Source organism: Rhinoraja longicauda, chromosome 8, assembly GCF_053455715.1.
Source record: "Rhinoraja longicauda isolate Sanriku21f chromosome 8, sRhiLon1.1, whole genome shotgun sequence".
Lineage (NCBI taxonomy): Eukaryota > Metazoa > Chordata > Chondrichthyes > Rajiformes > Arhynchobatidae > Rhinoraja > Rhinoraja longicauda.
In genome coordinates, this window is record NC_135960.1 from 18,236,867 (window position 1) to 18,258,669 (window position 21,803).

The following is a 21,803-nucleotide window of genomic DNA, read 5'->3' on the forward strand; positions in this document are numbered from 1 at the left end:
TGCTGTGCCACTGTACCAACAACAACAACAAATTTAATAGACATTTGGACGAGTACATGGATGGGAAAGGTTTAGATGGAAATGGATAGGAACGGCTAAGAGGGAAATAGGCGGGTGAGGGCAAATGGGACATCTTGGGCAGCATTGATAACTTGGGCCGAAGGGTATGTTACTTACTACCCAAGGACCAAATCTTCCTCAATGATTTTTTCATAAATTAAATTAGTAAAATTATCTCAACTCTTGTATATTTATTCAGCTTTACTGTAAGCCCATCATAATCTTCAGGTTCAGATCTAGACAGTCAAACAGCTCTTTACTCCTATAGACTGTTAGAAGATTGGAATCATTACAAGCTAGATGTCAGTGCCAAATGATCTTCACCTTACCTCTTGTCCCTGCCCCTCCACCCCATTTCCTTCCCCCTTGAGTGTCCTCCTAGCATTTCCCAAGCCTGCAATTTAGCATTAGCATGGCCGTTTCCAACCACAACTTCCTGAGTTTAATAGACACCCATCACTAATGTTCACCAGAAATATATTTTATCAGTGCATTCCTGTAAGTGAAAAGCGATATGTTGTTTTAGTACAATGTGTACTCAAGACTTTCAAATAGAAGTGCCTCCTGATTGTTACTTGTTATAATGTGGGTTTTTGGACGTCAAAGATACTGCTGCATGGAATCATTGTTTCTCATTATGGCGAACAACTAAACCATCTCATTTACTCAAGTGGCAGAGAGTGCTGCTCCTGTACCACGAAAACAGTCACCAATTCGTGAAAGAGAGAGATTCAGACATATTCACCTCCTGCTGTTTCTTGGTATCTTGGCTTTTGGTCGACGTCCATTAATACTGTCACAAATGATGCTTCTGTGGCCCCCCGACATGCTAAGATCGAAGTCCTTATCAGTTGGTTCATAAAACAATGGAAATGAAAATCATGCCACGCACATTATCAAGCAAGAACAATTACAATAAAAATAAACTTCTACACTGAAGTACCTGCCACCACCATTTTGTCGCAGAAGTTGTGGTGGAATGGTGGAAATACAAGGTAACAGGCAGGGGAGTGATTCCTCTGCTTTTACCACAGCCCTGACAAGTCTCATCTTTTCAAAAGTGTTACTTTGAAAAGTGTTTTGACTGCCGGAGTTTGTTAACGTTTTCGTGATGGATACTTACTCCATTCTGCGGTAAATAATCAAAGTTGTTGTTGTTGTTGTTGAAGTACCCCAGTAGGTTGATGCCAAACATACTGCATTCAGAATGGGGCATGAGAAGAAGAATGACACTTGCCAGTAGAGCTGCTGCCCCACAGCAAAAGAGACCCAGGTTTGATCCTGACCTGTGTTCTGCATTCTCTCTGTGACCATGTGGTGTTTCCTCCATGTGCTCCGGTTTCCACCCACGTCCCAAAGATGTGTGAGTTTGTTGCTTCATTTGCTTCTGCAAACTTCCCCTAGTGTGGAAGTGAATGCAAAAGTGGGATATCAGCAATAACGGCAATTTCTCATCAATCAGTCTCATTTACTTTTAACTATAACGTTACATGTAGATTTTCATCGTTTTGAAAGGCAATGTGAGTTTTCCAGAGATTAAAAGCTCTGGGAAAATACTCATGTTCAATGCTTTTCTGATGAAATATAAATTTTATAGCCCACCAATCTAAGCTGCTGCCCTTCAATGGTACAATAAAAATAATAACTTCCACTGGGCATATTATACTCAGTGGAAAACATGGTTGGTGATAGCTCTCAGAGTTCTGAGTCAGAAACTCAATTGTTCAAATCATACTGTAGTGATTTGAGCACAGAGAACTAATCTAACAGTCCACTGCAACAGTACTGTGCTGTTGAAGGTGCTGTCTTTCGGATGCATACATAAACTGGGGTCCCATCTGCCTTCTAGAGTGGACATGAGATAATACCTCCATGCTATTTGCAAAAGGAGCATGGCAGTTGACCTGGCCAATATTTATCCTTCAAGTCTACATCCTTAAAGCAAAGTATGTGGTCGTTGCGGCATTGCTATTTGTGGGGGCTAGCGGGGTTATTTGCCTGCCACACTTTCTACAGCATGGTAGAGATAAAACTGCAAAGGTATTTTGCAGGCTTTCAGGAACTGATATGTTGTAAGATCATGAAAGATGCTCCATAAGCATTGCCTTTTAACTTAATTGCATTTTACAGCAGAACAGTGGCAATACTTTTAAGTAAATTATGCGTTCTGTTTGAAAAAAGTGGCACTAAGAGTGAAAGTGAATGAATTTTATTAAATTATTTACTGAGGGTGTGTATTGTAGTTGCACTTGTTGATGTTCTTTGAATAGATCGTGCTTGTGGTACACCTGATCTGCTGGCATATGCGATCCTATTTAAAGATCTTGCCCAGGTGATAGGTGGTGCTGCCAAGTGACTACTTTTAGGAGTTATGCAAGACCTGCAATCAGTATCTATGTCTAACTGCAATGCACCTAGTTCAATGACAAAGATTCTTTTACTTGAACCTTGTTGGCTCATTGCCTTTTGAATTGTGTAGGGCAATGGTGTGGTGCAGAAATATTGCTGCACTGTGTGCCAATTACCTGCAGCTCTGGAAGTCTACACTGGCACTGCTAAAGTGTATCGTTTGATAAAGCAGATCATGATACCGTTTTTCACTAGCTCCCTTAAGCAGCCAAACTGTAAATGCATTTTGAAATTAGAATGCTCATTCCCAATAGACATGTGTGTAAAATGTTTATGTTGTGCCTCTGCTCTATTTAACTAATGACATCTATTTAAAGAATAGTGGCAAAGTGGGCAACTTCTGTGAAGTGGAGATTGTCATCTCTGGTTGAGTGATCCTATTTTGGCAATTGGCTGATATATACTTCCACCAACTAGGATACTCTACTGGAAATAGGAAAATTATCCATTCATGTCCCGTATTTGGACTCCTTCACACTCCACTATTCCGATTACCGTTCACTATCATGTGCAATAAGGAAAGATTTGATTAATGGATTTTTCATTCTCTATTAGACTTAAGTTTCGAGGCAGTCCTATTGTGCAAGGGCACTCAGCATGCCAGATCTTTGCTCAAGATCAGTTTATTTCACTCATCTGTAATTACGGATGCCCCATTCATCACACTGATTCCTTTAATATTCCCGAATTTGTAACCGTGCTCAGCAATGGTGAGCTATATTGTTAAGAGCTGACAATTGGAGTGTGCTGTTCCCAGGATCTGCATAACAACAGCCAGGTTCTCTTTGGTCCCTCAGCAGAGCATACATTTATACCCATATTGTGATATGATACGATACGATACGATACGATACGATAAAACTTTATTCATCCCTGGAGGGAAATTGGTCTGCCGACAGTCACAACACACAAGGTACACAAAAACTTAAAATTAAAAGTAAAAACAAAAAGAAAAAGACAAGCGACTGTTGGCTGGCTGCCGTGTGCACAGGGTCTTCGCCGGAACAAATGAACAAACAAAGAAACTCAGACTTATCCCCTGGACAGAGGATTCTAAGCCCACCCCCTCCCCCCCACCAGGTCCTCTTTTGTTCACCCACCATCCCTCACAGCGGTCCCCCCACGCTGGGTCCCCATTGGTCTTCACGGCGGACCCCCAATGCGGGTCTCCATTGTCTTCCCCTCACCCCTCACGCTCATCGACCGCGAGGCCCCACCGCCGCCGAGTCTCCTGCCGCTGCTGAGGCACCCACCGCCGCACCATGAATAAGCTTGCTTGTCCATGTGGTATTGTCGTCACCTGCTCTGCACCAACAGTGTTGGCTTTGTCATTTTAAAATATCATATTTTAACTGTGGTAGACGATATATACTTTCTGCTCTCCTCCAACCCCCAGTCTCCCACCAACATGGAAAGGTTACACGAATGGAGACACAAATGACTGCAGATGCTAGAATCTTGAGGGGAAAAAAACCTAGCACGTCAGGCAGCTTCGAACTGATAACGTTTTGGGCAGGACATTTCTTCAAGACTGGAGTAGAGGGGATAGAGCTGGTAGAAAGAGGATGGAGCAAGAGCTGGGCAGTGATGGGGTAAATATACTGGCAAGTGATAGATGAATCCAAGCCACCTGGATTCACCAGTCACTTGCCAGCTCTTGCCTACCCCCTTCCCCTCAGCTCTTTCTACCAGCTACCTCCCCTCTACCCCAGCAGTTTGAAATGGGTTTTGCCCCTTAATATGAGAAACAAAGGTAACCCATCAAGTTGCTGATCTATAAAAAGACAGTCTGGAAGTGCTTGGTTCCATCACAGCGAACAAGGCCAAAGAAAATCCATCTTTCCTCCATGTTAGCACAAATCTCGTACAATTTCACCTCAAGAATTTCAGGCCCATTTGTCACATCCACTTAAACTGAACAGCTATCTTCATGCAGTAATATAGGCTTTTAGCACATATATTACTGAAATGAAATGAAAGTAGCCTTTAAGTAACAGTAACATAAGGAAAGGCATTATGACTCCCTTGATAGCTCAGCACGTTTTAGATGGCCAGTACCTGAATTGTACAAGCCTGGGAGTTTTATTCACAGCATGTTAATTTAGATTTTTTCAGCAGGAGTAGCAAGTCCCCTTCCTGCCCCATCACTTACCCTCCTCACTGGGTGCCTGGTAAGGGAGTGGTGGGTGGGAAATAACCACGGTTCTCACACTTGATCCTAATCAAAGTCCTTCCCCGCAGCAGAACAGGCTTCTTTTGTCTTCTATCCATGTTCTTCAGAGATGCTACCTGACATGCTGAATTACTCTGGCACTGTGTCCTTTTTTTTTTTGTAAACAAGCATCTGGAGTTCTTCGTATTTACTACCTTCTTTCGTCCCCTCCCAGTTCTGACGAATGATGTTCAACCTGAAATGTTTCTCTTCCCACAGATGCATCCTGACTTGCTGAGTATTTCCAGCATGTTCTGTTTTTATTTCAGACTACCGACATCTGCTGTTTGTATTTGCTTTTCACTTTCTGTTGGAAGTGCCTTTAGACGGAGAAACTATGAGAACAGGATCAGGCCTGACTGCATGTTCACTGATGCTCAGCATCAGGTGTAAGACATGAACACTGATTATTGGGCTGGTTATTGGGAATCATCTAATCTTACTCCAGCAACGAGAGAATTTATTTCAAAGGACAGAAGTGGAATGAAAATTTAAGGGAAACTAATGTTAAAAATAATTCAGTCAAACAACAGTGGGCTTGTTTTTGCAAAGGGCTACAACTAGATTTCAAAACATAAATATCACATGCCATGCAGCAATGCAAAATGTTTTGCCTTTTTGAAATGGAACTGTTAATTATGCCAGGGAGCACAAGGGTTAATTATTCTGCAATTGTAAATACAACAGGACAAAGAAAAGTATAAAAATAAGTTGAATTACCTACCAACCCTCTTGCTTTTCTGTTGAAACAATGCAGTGTGCATTGTAAGTCTTTGTGAACGAGAGTGGGTGGGAGTGAGCTGTGTGCCTTGCCCTTGTCCAGTTTTGGGTCGAAACAAATTGATGCTGATGCAATGTAGTTGGCATCTGGTCAACTCTGTGGGATGAGATATGCTGCCAGTGCAGTCCCCCAGGTGGTAATGCGCTCTGTAATGGCTGGTGGAGGGAAGGCAATGGAAAATGATATCCATTGTTGCTACATGTAAAATACTTAACCCCAGCATTATTCTCTTAGATAATGAAGGGATATTCCAGATTATTGATGTTTTATTACTTTATCTATGTAAGTATGCCTTTTCTTCTACTGCTGACGTTTAGGCCTTGCCTAAATACAGGGGCCAAGGAAAAATATAGTCCTGTTCTATTCTTGCAGGGTTAGCTTTTACACGCTATTTTGTTAAGCCACAGAACCCGAACAAATATTTTCCCTCTTGCTTAGTTGAAGTCAGTTATGCACCTTCAGTGCCAGCAAGGCTGAACCTACACAAGACGGTGCAAACCAAGGATTAGACTTTAAGTGTGTGTAGTACAGTCAGTGTGACCCAGTGCACCACATTTACCTATTGACCCTTGCAGGAAATTGCACTAAGCAACGGCCTGGACTTTTGTGCATGATAGGTGATGTTTACATGTGTAACAGTTGGTATTTCCCTCAGTAAGTGAAGGAAAGTTAGGGATTCCTGTCAAAGCATGTGGAAATATGCTGAAATATGGTGACATTCCCCACAGCTGATCGTTGCTGTTATTCTGACTGCTGTTATTCTGATGTTGGGACTCTTCGGAGATTCTAGCCACGGAGTATCAACACCCCAAGTTTCCCAGAAGTCACGTAGAGAAATCAGCTGACAAAGAAAAACCAGGTGCTTTTGTTGTTTTTAATTAATTTTGAAATGAGTTTTTAAAAAAATCACAAACTTGTTCACTTTTAAAAATAATTATCAATGTGAGAAACGCACACAAACATTCAAATTCTTTGATAGCATTGATAGACAGTGTACTCTGGAGGTGTGTCTTTTCCAGCAGTTAAAGCATTTCCATGGAATTTTCAGTCAGGAGGCACTGCACCGCACAAGAGTTTATTTATCAGGTCATGGTTGACTTCATCCAGGAAATTCCCAGCAGACAGGAGAGCAACAAGTGTGGATAGCTTAACCGCTCCCAGGAAATTCGGGAGCAAATTTTAAATGGAACTTAAAAACTCTTGCCGTCTTTATTTCAATGTCAATTTGAATTTACATTTGAAGCTTGATTAAAACCAAGTACATTTCCCCTCACTGTTGTATTGTATTCTTTTCTCTTGACAACATGAAAACTCAGATGCTTCAGTTATGCCTGGAACTTCTTTGGAATAGAGGGAGGTTTGATACAGAACGAATATTGAACTGATCCACTGTGGGGATTCAGCTCTATGAGAGTATTTGGAAAGTGAAACATCTCAGATGAGTATGACATGAGTTTTGTCTCCTTTGTGAAAGCAAAAGCACAAGACAATTGCATGGTTTTTGCTATAGCAAGAACACAAGGAAAATACTTCCTACTAACATTTGTTATGATTTGGAATCATTAACCTGAAATGAAGGACAATGCCGATTACATAAACCATGTTAAGAGTGGTCGAGGGTGAGAAATCTATTGTTTTGGCTTAAATGCAGGGGTGCAGGATTGAACCCAAGAGTTCTTTGAGAATAGCTAGCCCAAGCACAATAGGCTGTCTGACCTCCCTCTGTGCTGTAAACATCTACAATCTTGACTGATATGATCACCTACTAAATGCAAGTATGAGTGGTTACTGCTTAGATATCCAAAGGTATGTTTATTGTGTAGGATGGAACTGCAGATGCTGGTTTAAACCCAAGATAGACATAAAAATCTGGAGTAACTCAGTGGGACAGCGGGACAGGCAGCATCTCTGGAGAGAAGGAATGGGTGACGTTTCAGGTCGAGACCCTTTTTCAATCTGAAGAAGGGTCTCGACCTGAAACGTCACCCATTCCTTCTTTCTGAAGATGCTGCTTGTCCCGCTGAGTTACTCCAGCTTTTTGTGCCTATCTTCGGCATGTTTACTGTGGGATATATCACAGATGCATCATTGTTCTACATTTCCCTTATGGCATAAGAGGAGACCATTCAGCCCACTGAGTCTATGCCAGCTCCAAGAGGCATCCCATCAGTCCTATTCCAAGACTTATTTCTCTGTAGCCTTCCTCTTACACTTGCCCTTTAACACCACCACCCCTTCCCCTCCATCTCACTCGGCTATTCTATCTAAAGCTAGATCAATGTCAGCCTGCGGCGGTCCGGATACCAATTTGCTTCAGTTACATTTGAGAAAATCCCACTCAACTGAACGAAGCCAGACACAAAGTTCTGAAATTGTTGTGCCAGCATTAATGGTTCAAGCAAAAGTTGGCACCTTTCCAAGGTCGGGTTTAGATTTCTCAAGGAACAGGAAAGATTTGCCATTTTACAATATGAATCGGGCGGCTTTAATCTTCAGGTTGCCATTTAATGCAATCAACATGAAAAGCTCAGTTACAGTTGGATTCAGTGTACGATTTTAATATTGTCTTAGGAGTTGGAACATCATGTGGGTGTAAATCATTTAGAAGCTCAGTAACACCATACTTGCCCAGAGAGAACCCATTTGATCGGGATATGTGGCTGCTTTGATTTGCAGACATACCACATGTAAGAGGATTTTAGGTGACTGTGTCATTTATTGCTGCTTTGGTACGAGGTTGTTTGTTTTCTTCTTCTTCCCTTCTGGCCTACATTTTGTTTTATGGTCCTCTGACGATAAACAATTTTTTTCTAATTTTTATCTGGCCTAAGGCTCAGGAGGAAAATCATTGCATGTTTGTTTTCTTTGACTTGTAAATGTTCAAGCTGTACAACACCCGAGCTGTCGACTGAAGGGGGTTCTGCTGCAGTCCCACGCTCTTTTTGCAAACACGTCATCGTGGATCTGTAAGAGGGAAAGTAAATTCTCCCTTTGGCAAGTATTGAGATCTGACGTAGGGCCAGGAGAGGCCTTGACATAGCGTGCCAATTTTACCCATTCTACAAATCCTGTCAGCTTCCAAGTGACAAAAGATATTTCAAGGGGGAGTAGATTTATGCTTTGGTTTAGATTTTGTTGGCACCTATACGTTCTCTCGTGGTTGGCCAAGGAAAGGGGAAAATTGTACAGAGGTCTTCCACCTTTGCTGTTTAAATTATTTAACCAAGCAGGAACAAGGCTCTCTTCTGCCTCTTGAGGAGTTGTGGTTTGTAAAGGCTAAAATTGCTTCATCATGCCAAACTGGAAGTATGCATACATTATTTAGTAAAATCTGAGAAACTCTGACCACTCTTGGGGAATCTTCCTTGCCTTAGCCGCTTAAATTTCAGAAGAGTGGGCAATTTTAATTTTCTCTTGAAGAAAGCTATGTGTGTTCTTCATAGTTGCAAGGCAGGCCTGCATCAGCTTAGAAAGAAATGTGATAACTGATACAGGGGATTACTGTGCAGCTTGATTCAAGTATTAACCAAAATTAACTGTGTTCTAGGGGAACCTGCCTTTACTTTCTCAAAACATTATTTTCCAAGGAGGAGAATGCTTGGGATTTGTCATCAGAAAAATCTTATGTCGGGAGGGGTTATGGGATTGGGAGTGAGGTTTGGCAGGAAACTACTGCCTCATGAGTAATAGCACAACAGTAATTAGCTGAATAGTTCACTGTCATATTTATTTCAGTTTTGTCAATACATGGGATCATGTCAAGCTGTCGATTGGAAATTGTGCCCTTGATTCCTTTTTTTAAAATGTCAAATGTATTTGAATTTCCATACGTCAAAGAATTGTACTGCCATTAAAGCATTAGAAAGGGAAAAAAAACACAAGAATTAACGGGCCAAGCAATGGAGGAGGGTAGAATTGAGCCTTATCGTCTTGTAGTATCCTGTGACATACATTTATCTTCTGTTGGCTAAAAGTAGCAGCACCTATCTCCTCCCCTCCCCAAATATGCATGGTGGATGTGTGCTGCACTTACACCAAGGAACTGAAGAAGCTGCAGGCATGTGGTCTATTAGATAAGATTCCAAATAAAGCGAACTACTCCATTCTGGAGCCAGTTTTAAACTTGTTGTAACCGTAGTGACATGACCAACAAGTCCCTGCTTACAGTACGAGGTTAAATATCTTATATTACTTACATGTGATTGCGAGTGCAGTCGATGACACTGACTTAATGAATTACTGACACAACAAATTTCACTCGCTAACCCAGTTTCAAACACTAGCAATATTGTACTTTCCCAGCCGATGCTGCAAACGGAATCACGCTGTCTTCGAGGCCGAGAATATGAAATTAAGTATGGAAAATGTGATATGGCTGCCTTCCCAGATTCTCTGTTGCATGCACAAAACAGAACTCTTCTCGACTAGGAGTGCTACCTCCTCTTTTCACACTAAGTGTTCTAGATGGCAAATGCATGACTTCAGCTGACAAAATGCTTGTCAGATAGTATGTAAATTATCCGCACAAAGCTATGTGGATGCAAAATGCAACAAACAGCATGTAGTGGTGAAAATCCAGACGGAGGCTAAACAAGAGTATGAGGCTATCGGTCTTTGGTCGAGGGTGTTATTGGAATGAGCTGCCTCGCCTTGGTTCACAGTGTTACAGGTTCATAATATTCTGTTTTGATAGAGTCAACTGCTGTTGTTGGTGCTCAGAGAGCAGAGGTTAGTCACCACAGAATGTAATTTCTTCTGATCTGGCAGAACTGCAGATTGCTGCTATGGGTTTTCCCTCAGATTTCAGGGAATTGCTTCACGGTGACAAATGATTAGCTGTTATCTCCAACTAAATTTGATTCGTACAAGAAGCTGAGTCAGGTAACTTCTTAATGTCCGAGGGTTTCTGACAGGAAATGAAAACAACTTGTTGGTCACATGCGTGCGCAAAAAAAAATTATCTTTCCTTTCAGAAATAGATTCTGCTTTTTGCTAATTGGACACAGACTTTACCTCAACTCTTCTGTTTTGCTGGAAGTGTCCTTTTTTTTCCCCAAGGGACTGGGGTTTGGCCTTGGCATTAATCCCATCTGTGAGAAGGTGGGCGGTAAAAATAGAGGGAGGGGGTTGGAAACTGGGATGGCACCTAAAAAGATATTGCAGTCTTCAGGCTATTGTGTTTGTAACTAGTCTGCGATCTTGGAAGCTGCTAGCTAGAAATATATCTGCTTCCCCACATTTGACTCCATTTTCCTTTCAGCAGTAAACGTTGGTTCTCTTTATGTGTGCAGCTAAAATTTCAACCTTCTGTTTTAGTGTGGCATTTGTTGTGTTTGAAGTTTGAAAAAAAAAATTCAATTCAATTTTCCGTGCTAGATGAATAGCATAATTGCTATTCCTTTTCCCTTTTCTGTTACTTTCGCTATGAGCTATTGGGTTTTACTTCACGATCAGAGGCAGTTTATAGAATCCACAGATTTATTTGCATGAAAGGATTATGGAGACACTATTCCATCTGTTGCCGACACTCTCTGGATTTTCTTTTATACTTAAAAATGCGTTAAAATTCAACATGAATCACACCATGTTGTTTTGGTGAAAATAAATAGTTTCCAGCTTTTTTTTGTGCAAAATATCAAAGTAATCAGTGAAATTGCAGAAGATGGACAAAATACTTGGTTTCAAAACACTGAAGGGGTAGGTGAAGAATATAATCTTTAGAGCCAGAAGCTGTTGTTTCTTGTAGATATCAAATACTAAAAGCATGATTACTTTGGTAAAGAAACTGTACAGAACTTCGAGAGTTACATTTTCAAACTTGATAAGCTGTTGAGAAAGAGTTCTTCTCGTTTGTTAGTCGCCACTAGGTTTCTGTTGGTTTCCTGTGTTGAAAGAAGCAGCCAGCTCTCCTGTACCCACGTAAATGTTTCGTTTTTCCTTTCTTTCTCCCTCTTTGAGGGGGAGAGGAAGAATAAAACATTCTAGCTGCCTGACAGTGTCAGATTAAATACTGAGATGGCGACAGGAAGAAGGCTGGAAGGAAAAACAAAAGACAGGGGGGGTGAGAGTTATCAGGTTTTAGGCGGAACGGGATGCTTGTCGGCCTCCAATTTACAGAATCCAAACAGATTTTAGTTGACACAATCTGCAATCATTACTGCCAGAGCACAGCTAATTAAGAAATTAGCTTCAGCAATTGTTTGCTTGCATCTTATTTGATGAGTAGGTGAATAATGTCTTGTTGCTGATGTACCTTGCGCCAGACATATTCAGGCACGTAATAAAGCACTGTCTTTTCCTTAGGGTGGGTGTGGGAATATAAAAGTGTGGTATTTAGTCTTGCTTTAGTGACATGTTGGGAAAATCTGAAATATTCTGGACTCGTAATCACTTTTATCCAAATATTTGACTTGCTTTAAATTGTCAAAACATTGATGATCAGGGAAAGGTTAACCCTTGCATTACCTGCAAGGTAAGATTGAGATATCTTTAACTGTGTTTATGTAAAGGTTCATACTTTAATGGTGCACCCAGTGGATTTGGAGAACTATCCAGATTGAGACAGGCTAGATCCAGTATTTTAGAAATTATCTCTCCTAAGTCCATTTAAACCAGCTGACGTTAACTTCCACTGTGTCAACTTCCATCGGAAGTGGGCCTTTATCATAAATATCACCTAACAAGATGTTTGTGATTGATTGGTAAAGGACCGCGACTAAACAGCTAATTCCATTGTGACCTGCCATGAGCTCAAAGCTCAGTATAAAACTTTGTCAGAGTGTAGAACAAGTTAGAATTCTACCCAACTTCTGTAATCAAGTGATGGCCTTTGAGCTTCCGTTACATTGGTGGTCATTCAATTAGTTTGCAAATAATTTCTTGCTTAAATTGTATATCTTGACAGAACCAATTTTGTCGTTGGTGTGAAAACAAAACATGAGGAAATAAACTGTTTAGTTGCTGGAGTTAAGTTTAATATTCATCTGTCCTTGTTCCCAAAACATTACCGACATCTAATGTATGACCATCAAAACCTCTTCAAATGCCAGTGTTTTATTTGCGCTATGCAATTCAATGCAAGCATTACTGTGAAACACTGGGCAGTTATTTCTGTTCTACACTCTGCAAGTAGTTTTGCCTTAAGAGACAACAGGGAAAGCAAATTCAGTTGGATATGATCCTGGTCGGCTCATATTTGAGCCGCTATGCAATCACCTCCTCCTCTTCCCCCCCGCCCCACCTCCCACCGATCCACTCCCACCCCACACACCAAAGCTCAAGGTGGCAACAGTTCTATTTCCACCAGAATTCTAGCAGCATCACAAATTCATCCACTTGGAACAAAGTGGAAGAAAGTTTGGGCTGGGATGACAACATGCATTATTTATATCGATAGCGCTACTCTAAAAAATTAATTATTTCTAGTGAGAAATGCAAGGGCATGAGAGATGATAAGCTTATCTCAATTGAGTCTCCTGTGTGCGAACGTGCAAACAGGAACCAGTTGAATTTAGCTCAGCTTGTTTGGATCCACCTCAGACAGGTTCAATAACAAGTTAGTTAAAAATGAAGCAGCCCTTGTGTACATGTGTGCACAGAAGATTTTGTTTAGACGGCTTTATCAGAGGCTCAAATGCTTCTTGCAACCATCTGTACCGGTTTTGATCTAATACCTATTGAAATCAACATTGAACTAGAGTCAAAAAAGCATGTTTAAAGCACAGGGCCTTTAATTTGCTGCTTCTAAATGTAACTGTCTTGTTAGAAGTATTTATAAACTCGGATCTACTTCTCTTCTCCCTGTGGAATGTTTTATCAATAAAAGCAGCACCATTTCTTATTAAAGTGCCTTTGATAGATTTTAGAAAAAAAAATTATTTGGTGTAGATTCAACAGCATTTTCATTACGTTACTGAGATGGGGGGGAGGGGGGTGGGGGGCAATGCTCTGGGATTTGGAATACCTTATTTTGAATGTGAAATACATTTGTACAGCCTTAACACTGCATCCTTACTGCTTTCCCATTTCCTTAACAGCATATTGAAAACTCCATGGGTATCACTGGATTTCTCCTAATCTCCGGCCTGGTCTGGAGTATCTTGTGAAAAGTAAAGTTGCAAACCAGCTTGCGTGTCTCACATGTTATAACTTTCTAAATGCACAGTGCTGGCTGATCATCAACTAGGGTGGCACAGCTGGTAGAGCTGCTGCCTCACAGCGCCAGAGACCTGGATTCAATCCTGATCGCGGGTGATGTGTCTGTGTGGAGTTTGCACGTTCTACCTGTGACCATGTGGGTTTCCCCCAGGTCCTTCAGTTTCCTCCCACATCCCAAAGACGTGGGGGTTCGTACATAAATTGTCCCACTGTAAAATTTCCCCTAGTGTGGAGGGGGTGGATGAGAATGTGGGATAGATAACATAGAACTAGTGTGAACGGATGATCACTGGGGGCTTGGTAAGTCAAAGGGCCTGTTTCCCTACTACATCTTTAAACTAAGCTAAGAGAACAGCAGCCTGCCAGTGAAACTATATGGAAGGGTAAGAAAGTTCTGAAACTCCTTGGCAGGCAGAATTTAAAAACCAGTTGACTATGACTTTAAGAGAAAAGGGGAAGAGGCCTCAGAGAGGCAATGAGGTTGGGATGGGAAAGTTGAAGATTATGCATATTCTGTCATAGAAGAAAAATAGATCAAAGCAGCAAAATACTCTTTCAAACAGTTCTGTTATACTCTACAAGAAACTGCAGATGCTGAAATCTTGAGCTGGAGGAACTCAATGGGTCTGGCAGCATTTGTGGAGGGAATGGGTAGATGAAATATTGGGTCGGGATCCTTGAGCAGCACTTTATATTCCGCTTGGGCAGTTTACAACCCAATTCTTCAATTTCAGATAGGACCCCTCCAACCCCACCTCCCAATGCCCTAGTCACCCTGGAGAGAAGGAATGGGTGACGTTTCGGGTTGAGACCCTTCTCAGACTGAAGAAGGGTCTCGGCCCGAAACGTCACCCATTCCTTCTTTCCAGAGATCCTGCCTGTCCCACTGTGTTAATCCAGCCTTTTGTGTCTATATTTGGTTTAAACCAGCATCCGCAGTTCCTTCCTACACCCTAGTCAAACTGCTCTTTTCCCCTCCTCTATAAGCTCGTCTACCATTCCTGTCCCATATTTTCCTTTTATTCCCCCTTTTTCTCCTCTCCCATTCCAACACTATCCCTCCCTCAAGCTTCACATTTCACACCTACTTTGCTTTCCTTATCTGCCCACCTTTTGTCTCTTTTTCACCTCGAGTCTTTGTCATCTATTCCATCCATCTGCCAATCTGCCAGCCACCTCCATCCCCAACCTCCTGTGTCTGTCTATCACTTGCTAGGCTTTCTCTCCCCCCTACTCCATCAGTCTGAAGAAAAGTTTAAGCCTAAAACATCATCTGTGCTTTCCCTATGTGACCTGCTGAATTCCTCCAGCAGTTTTTTTTTTGCTCAAGATTCCTGCATCTGCAGTTTCTATTGTTTCCAATAGATTACAACAGAATTGTTTGACAAAGTCTTTTTCAGAATGAACAGCATGGCTTCTCCCCAGTTTAACCAGGTAGGTAAGTGTTCATTAATAATGAAAAAAGGAATCCGTTCAGGGGTGTTAGAAAGTACAAACAAGTCAAAGCATTTGTTCCTCGGGTAATCTACACATCAATTATCCTGCTGGGCTAATTACTACTTTCTACCCCAGGTACCTAAGCATTCACGCATATTCAGTCTTTCATGCTCCTGATCAAAACCTAGTAGGTTGAGGTGATATGGTGAAGATAGCCCTTCTTGTCAGGCAGTCATTCACTTATTGCACCGAGGGAGGATGGAAATGAAAGCCATTTCCTGCACCTTGTTACCTGGTGGGGTTGCTATTCAGGTGACAAAGATTCTGGCACAGGAAGGAAACAGCTGTGTTTTATACTTCATTTCCATTTGAATGAAACTCAAGTGAACCTGGGCAGAGACCTAGACTTCACCTGGATCCTATTTTCTCTGATCTTTTAGCTCCCGAGAGAAAAGGCCCCATGACCTCCTTGCAATCCTATTTCCTATCTAGTAATTCGCAAAGTTCACGTCGGTGAAACAGTTCAGCACAGCACAAGACGCAGATGCTCATCAAAATGTGTTTATGCACCGAGTTTGTGCATTGTCTTTAGGAAAGTGATTTTTTTAAAAACTGGTATGTAACAATTTATTTTGGAAAGGGTCCAAAGACCTGATTTTGATAGTTCTATACAGCAAGTAGGATAGTACCTTATAAAATGTGGCCACATAGTCACTCAACAGAAGGAGTTTGATGCTGTTCATGTGGGTGTAACATTGTTATGCATAATTAAGTAACAAAAAGGCTCCTTGGGTTGGGATAAATATTTTCCAATATGTTAATTCATAATTTTTTTTTGCAAGTGTTGTAATTTATAAATAGATTCTCTTTTTGTAATTTTCTCCTTCCACTCAAAAAAAACAATTATTTTTCTTTTAAAGGAACTGGGTTGCAAGCCATGAGCCAGCATCCATTCTCTATTAATCTGTATGTCACCCAGAAAAAATCTTCTTAGTGCACCACTGGTACAAAAGTGCAAGTACTGACAATAATGGCCAAGATCCTCAAAGCAGCCATGGAATACAATGTGCTGCCCTCCTAAAATAGGTTTAATTTACAAAATTTAAGAATTAGTCCTCGAACATGTAGATTGAGTAATGTTTGCGGACAGGCCAATCTGCAGACCCTGGCTGAAATGGAAGCTTTTGTGACGGAGATGTTTTCTGTTCGCTTTGCATGCATACTGTGCCAGTTTAATTTGACCCCATTGGCTCGGTACCACAACGTTATTAAAGGTGGATTTCCTCACCTAGAGGCTGCTGATCAAGGTCTCCGGAACCTACTGTATACTGTATCTTCACAAGCAAAGATGACAAAGGATGGCCCTCAAATGAATTAAAATGCCAACTTTTTGCAGCTATGGGGAGCAATATAATGAGAATTTCTACAAATGTTGGCTACCAATGACAGTTTTAATCTGACTGGTTTGGCTCATCACACTTATTTCATACAGCTGTCCAAATGATCATGTAAAAGCACTGCTATTGAGATATTATGATTTAGACAATCTAATACCTGTTTCGATGATTGCCAGCAATTGAGAAATAGCAATTTCAGGAGAAAACCTTGTCCAAGCTTCCAGAGGAAGTGATTATTTCCAATTGTGCATTTTTATGGCAGGTCAGACCATATTTTGGATCACGTCACTTTGGGAGTGACCATTGCGTTTTGACTTTGTAGCCTAGATATATGAAACAGTACTCTCAAACGAAGAACCTGCATTAAATAGTTCTCAAAAAGAATGCAAAATAACCTTGAGTAATTCAGATTGATTTCCATCTGTATGTCACTGATATTCCAATTTTTCCAGTAAAGTAATATAAATCTGTGGGAAAATATGCTAGGAGCATTCATAATTTTAATTAGGTATTGTGTTACAGATTTTTTTAGCAAAGCAAAGACTTGCAACAGCAAAACTTTGAGTCCTACAGTTCTCATTTAGTTTACATGGTAAAAGGAAGCAACTGCTATTAAATTACTCTTTGAAACATTCTTTACTTATAACTCAAGCTGTGTGGAACTGTGTTGTGTTGAAACAGTGTTCAACATATGCTTGATGTGTTAGCATTTAAATTAGTCTTTACTAAATATATATTTAGCAAGTGGATTGAATTTGAAGCATGAGGTTAAAGATATTCGGATTAGTGCGTTTATGGGGTGCTATGAATGAATAATTGAAAATGTAAGTTACCTTATTATTTTCACTGCTTAGTATACGGGATACCAAAAAAAAGTGTCTGTTCATGCCATTCTAATGGAATTTTTACTACCCTGTCACCAGCAAGTTACATGCTATATTAAGCACAGTTCTTGGCTCTCTCTCTCTTTCTGTCTCTCTCTCACTCGCTCTCTTGCTCTCTCTCTCTCTCTCTCTCTCTCTCTCCTCTCTCTCCATCTCTCCCCCCCCCCCCCGTTCTTTTACTCCTGATATTTCCCTCTCACCTCTCCCTCCGCCTTCTTCATTCCCCACTTTCTCCGTCCACCCATCCTGTCGACGAACTGTTGTGATATTGCTCATTTTATTCCCTGAATTGTTATCATTATTTGATAATGTGGTCACCCATTTGAAAAGTAAACGGTTTAAAATATGTATAACATGCTCTAAATGCCTCCGTGTACAGTTCTCAACAATTCTTATGCTCCTTTATTCCCTAGCACGATGGAAGCACTAAAGATCTGCCAAATGTTCATATCTCAGATGATGTAGTGGGGAGGGACTCCAACTAACAGGGGACTTTGCACATGCAAAAACATTTAGGGCTCCGCTGCAAGAGAAAGGAAGCTGATAGCAGTGCAGTGTGACTATCTGCCTGACTTTTGCCACACCCTGCATTAGACTGATGAGCACCAGTTTACTGCCCACGTCAGCAGATTCCAGTACCTGAGAGATAGGGTTCAACAGGCTGCTGATGGCATCGGGCCATACTGGCCTCCCAGAACAGCTGAAACTAACAGGAAAGGGATTGGAATCTGAAGGCCGTGTGAGGCCAAGCTTCAGAGAAAGGCCACAGATAAGTGCTTCAACTTTTGAGCTGTTACATCCACAGCAGACGGATTGTAGCGCCCGTACAATGTGTTATGTTGAATCCTCAAGCCAGTGCTTCAGTTATATCTTCCAGGATGGTGTAGAAACATTTGGGAAAGTAGGAAAAATATGTTTATTGGGGCCAGATGGGAGAAAAGATACAGCAAGTGTGTGAAGGCTAATGAGGGTTAGGTGAAAGCCACTAGGACAAAGGTAAGCGTGACTATTTACCCAGGTGGAGAAAGAGTAAATCTATTCCTTAGAGAAAATAAAAGCTGCAAGAAATCCAACAGAATAAAAGGTGGATCATGTAGTGCCCTCTCCCAAAATGACGCATGGTCTTATTACAGCAGATCAAGATGCTGATATTGGATACTTAGCCTGAATTAAACTCAAACAAACAACCGATCACATGTTCTCTTTAACAGGACATATGTAAGTGAAATGAAATGGAAATAATATCAAGCTTTCTGTCCCAATTCACAAAGGTCCCAATTCACTTTAGAATTTTGATGTTTGATTTGTTTGCAAACTGACTTACCACAGAAATAGTGTAGAAACAAGGCACAGTAGATGCTGGTTTGCACAAAAGGACACAAAGTGCTGGAGTAACTCAGCAGGTTAGGCAACATCTCTGGAGAACATGGATAGGTGGTGTGTCTGGTCGGGACCCTTCTTCAGAGTGTGGAGTCCGAAGAAGGTTCCCAACCCAAAACGTCACCTATCCATCTTCTCCACAGATGCTGCCTAACCCGCTGAGTTCCTCCAACACTTTGTGTCCTTTTCCCACATAAATCGTATATTGATTTTGTATTCTTATGCAGACGGTGGGCTCCATTTTTCTTGACCGACAAAAATTCTGCAATTCCACATGATTTCACATTTCATATATTGAGGTGTATTTACACTACGATTACCCTCACGAGCGCAAAAGGCATGGCTGTGACAATATAAACTACACAGGGTTCATTGATCCATTCTCTTTAGCAAGATGCTGTACTTGACACGACTCTGAGCTACAATATCCAATGCCACTTTTCCAGCATTTTTTCCTTTCAGTGTGAGAGTTCAATGAACCTCGTTGGAAAGGCTTGGTGGCCCAAAAGGAATTTTTTTTGGCCCGTATACATACTTTGTAATGATTAGATTGTGTGAAGTACTGCAAGCAAGTCAGATGTTGTTGTTGCTGATGCACATATTCCAGTCTGTCTTGGTGCAGGAACTGGGAATATACACCGATGAGCCAAAACATTATGACCACCTGCCTAATATGCTGTTGGTCCTCCGTGTGCAGCCCCATACGCAGCAGGCATGCGCATGCACTGTGTATTGTGACACATTCCTCTCGTGACCACCGTTAACATTTTCTGTGACTTGTACCACAGTAGACCTTCTGTTGGTTCGGACCAGACTGGATAGCCTTCATTGCCCTCGTGCATCGATTTGCCTTGGGCGCCCAACACCCTGTCATCGGTTTGTGGTTTGTCCCTCCTCAGACCACTGTTGGTAGGTACTCACCACTGCTGACCGGGAGCACCCCACAAGCCTTGCCGTTTCAGAGATGCTCTGACCCAGTCGTCTGGCCATAACAATTTGGCCCTTGTCAAAGTCGCACAGGTCTTTACTCCTGCCCATTTCTCCTGCATGCAATACATCAACTTCAAGAACTGACTGTTCACTTGCTGCTTAATATATCCCACCCCTTGACAGGTGCCATTATAACAAGATAATTAATGTTATTCACTTCGCCTATCAGTGGTCATAATGTTTTGGCTGATCGGTGTATATCAGGTTAGTAATTGTTCTTTGTCCGTTTGTCCAGGAATAGTCTGCCTTTTTCCAATGCCCTGCGTATGTTCAGATGGAATCGGGCAAGTTTGCATTAAAACCGTTAATGTGATAATTTGGGTCTGTACCATGTTGCCTGATACACTGAGCCACTGAACCAATGAAATGGTTCAAGAGACAAAGCTCATACCATGAACCCATTTCAAAGTCATGAATTGAAATCTCCAGTCTGCTCTTTTCAAAATTCTCGATGGCATGGCAACAAAGAAGTAAGCAAGTGTTTTACGGTGCAAACTGTATAGACTTCTCTTTGAGGCTCCAGTAATTGTGCAGAAGCGTGCAGAGTGTATATTTGTAGAGTATGTGTGCCTTTGTGTGCCTGTGTGAGCATGTGCATCAACATGTGTGGCTGGGTGCATGCATCTATAAATGGATAGGAAATTAAAATGCATGTTAGAATAATGAAATAGATATGTATATAAGATGTTAAAAGAGAGAGTTATAGAGTCATACAGTACGGAGACAGGTTATAGACACAAAATGCTGGAGTAACTCAGCGGGACAGGCAGCAGGTGGTCCCGAAACGTCACCCATTCCTTTCATCCACAGATGCTGCCTGTCCTGCTGAGTTACTCCAGCATTTTGTGTCCATCTTCGGTTTAAACCAGCATCTGCAGTTCCTTCTTACACGGAAACAGGTCATTGGGCCCAATTTGCCTATGCTGACTAAGATTGCCTATGCTGACTAATAACACTGTGCTAGTCCCACCTGTCTGCAAATCTAATAACCTTTGCTGTTATTACAGTGTACACTCATTAAGCCATAAAAACATTTCAAGATTGGATTTATATGTTTGAACCCAAAAGTTTTAACTAATTGAATACTAATATCACTTAAAAGTTATTTTAAAATTACCTCCTGATGCTTTTGGAAATACATGCAAGAGACCATCATTTAAATTATAATGCTAAGAGACCTGGAGACACATCTTGCAGTCAATCATAGTGTTCCAACCAATATAAAATTTGAATCATCTGGGTCTTTTTTTTGTTACAACTGTGCTGCCATTACCACAGTTAATCATGACGCGATGATTTGTGAGGTACAATTAGGTATTTGATGAATAATTGCTCTGTGCCATAAGAAATGCTTACACGCAATTTACAAATAAATCTACGGTGAGAATGTTCCACAACAAATTTGAACCAGAGACTAACTTGGAGGTAGCAAATGGCAAGTTGAACCGTGAATGTGGTCTGGTTTGTTGCTTACTTCTTCTGAATGTTTTTTTTTCCCCCGTACCTGTTCAAAACCTGCCAGCTTTCCTCCTGTTTGCACCAGTGTATCGAGGGGAGGAGTTCAACAAAAATACTGATTAAATTATGCATGGGAGCAGATAAGATACTTAATTTAGTCACTGCCTTTTTTTAAAAAGCCGTAGGAAGCTAAAAAGAGACCTTTATTTTCTAAAAAGAAATTGGCCCCTTTGTGACAGCAAAGTACCAGCTTGCACACTGGCGAAACTGTAACAATTTTATATTCTCAACGTTTTGTGTGTATTTGGTTAGTTACAGTAATTATGCTCAATAACTGACAGCCGAAATCACGTAGGGGAAGGCAGACTGCTTTCACGCTTGGGCCCTGCTGCAGAACATCTGCTGAGAGATTTGCATATTAATTAACCCATATTAACTCTAATTATTCTGGGAAATTATCAAATAAATTGAATTTTCTAATTTTAACCTTTCTTTTGCTTGATGCGTGTTAAAGCTGATAGGATGTGGTCGCTGGCTCACCTGTGTGACAAACAGATTTTTTTCCCTTGCTCTTTCGACCTGAGACCTGAGGGAGGCCTGTAGAGCTTTGTGTGTGTGTGTGTGTGTGTGTGTGTGTG

General features: G+C 41.2%; 1 protein-coding gene across 4 annotated transcripts in view; it reads left to right on the top strand.

Moving 5' to 3' along the window:
• zeb2b (zinc finger E-box binding homeobox 2b) overlaps positions 1 to 21,803 on the top strand; it is a 131,761-nt gene that overhangs the window by 62,409 nt on the left and 47,549 nt on the right. The window lies entirely within an intron of this gene.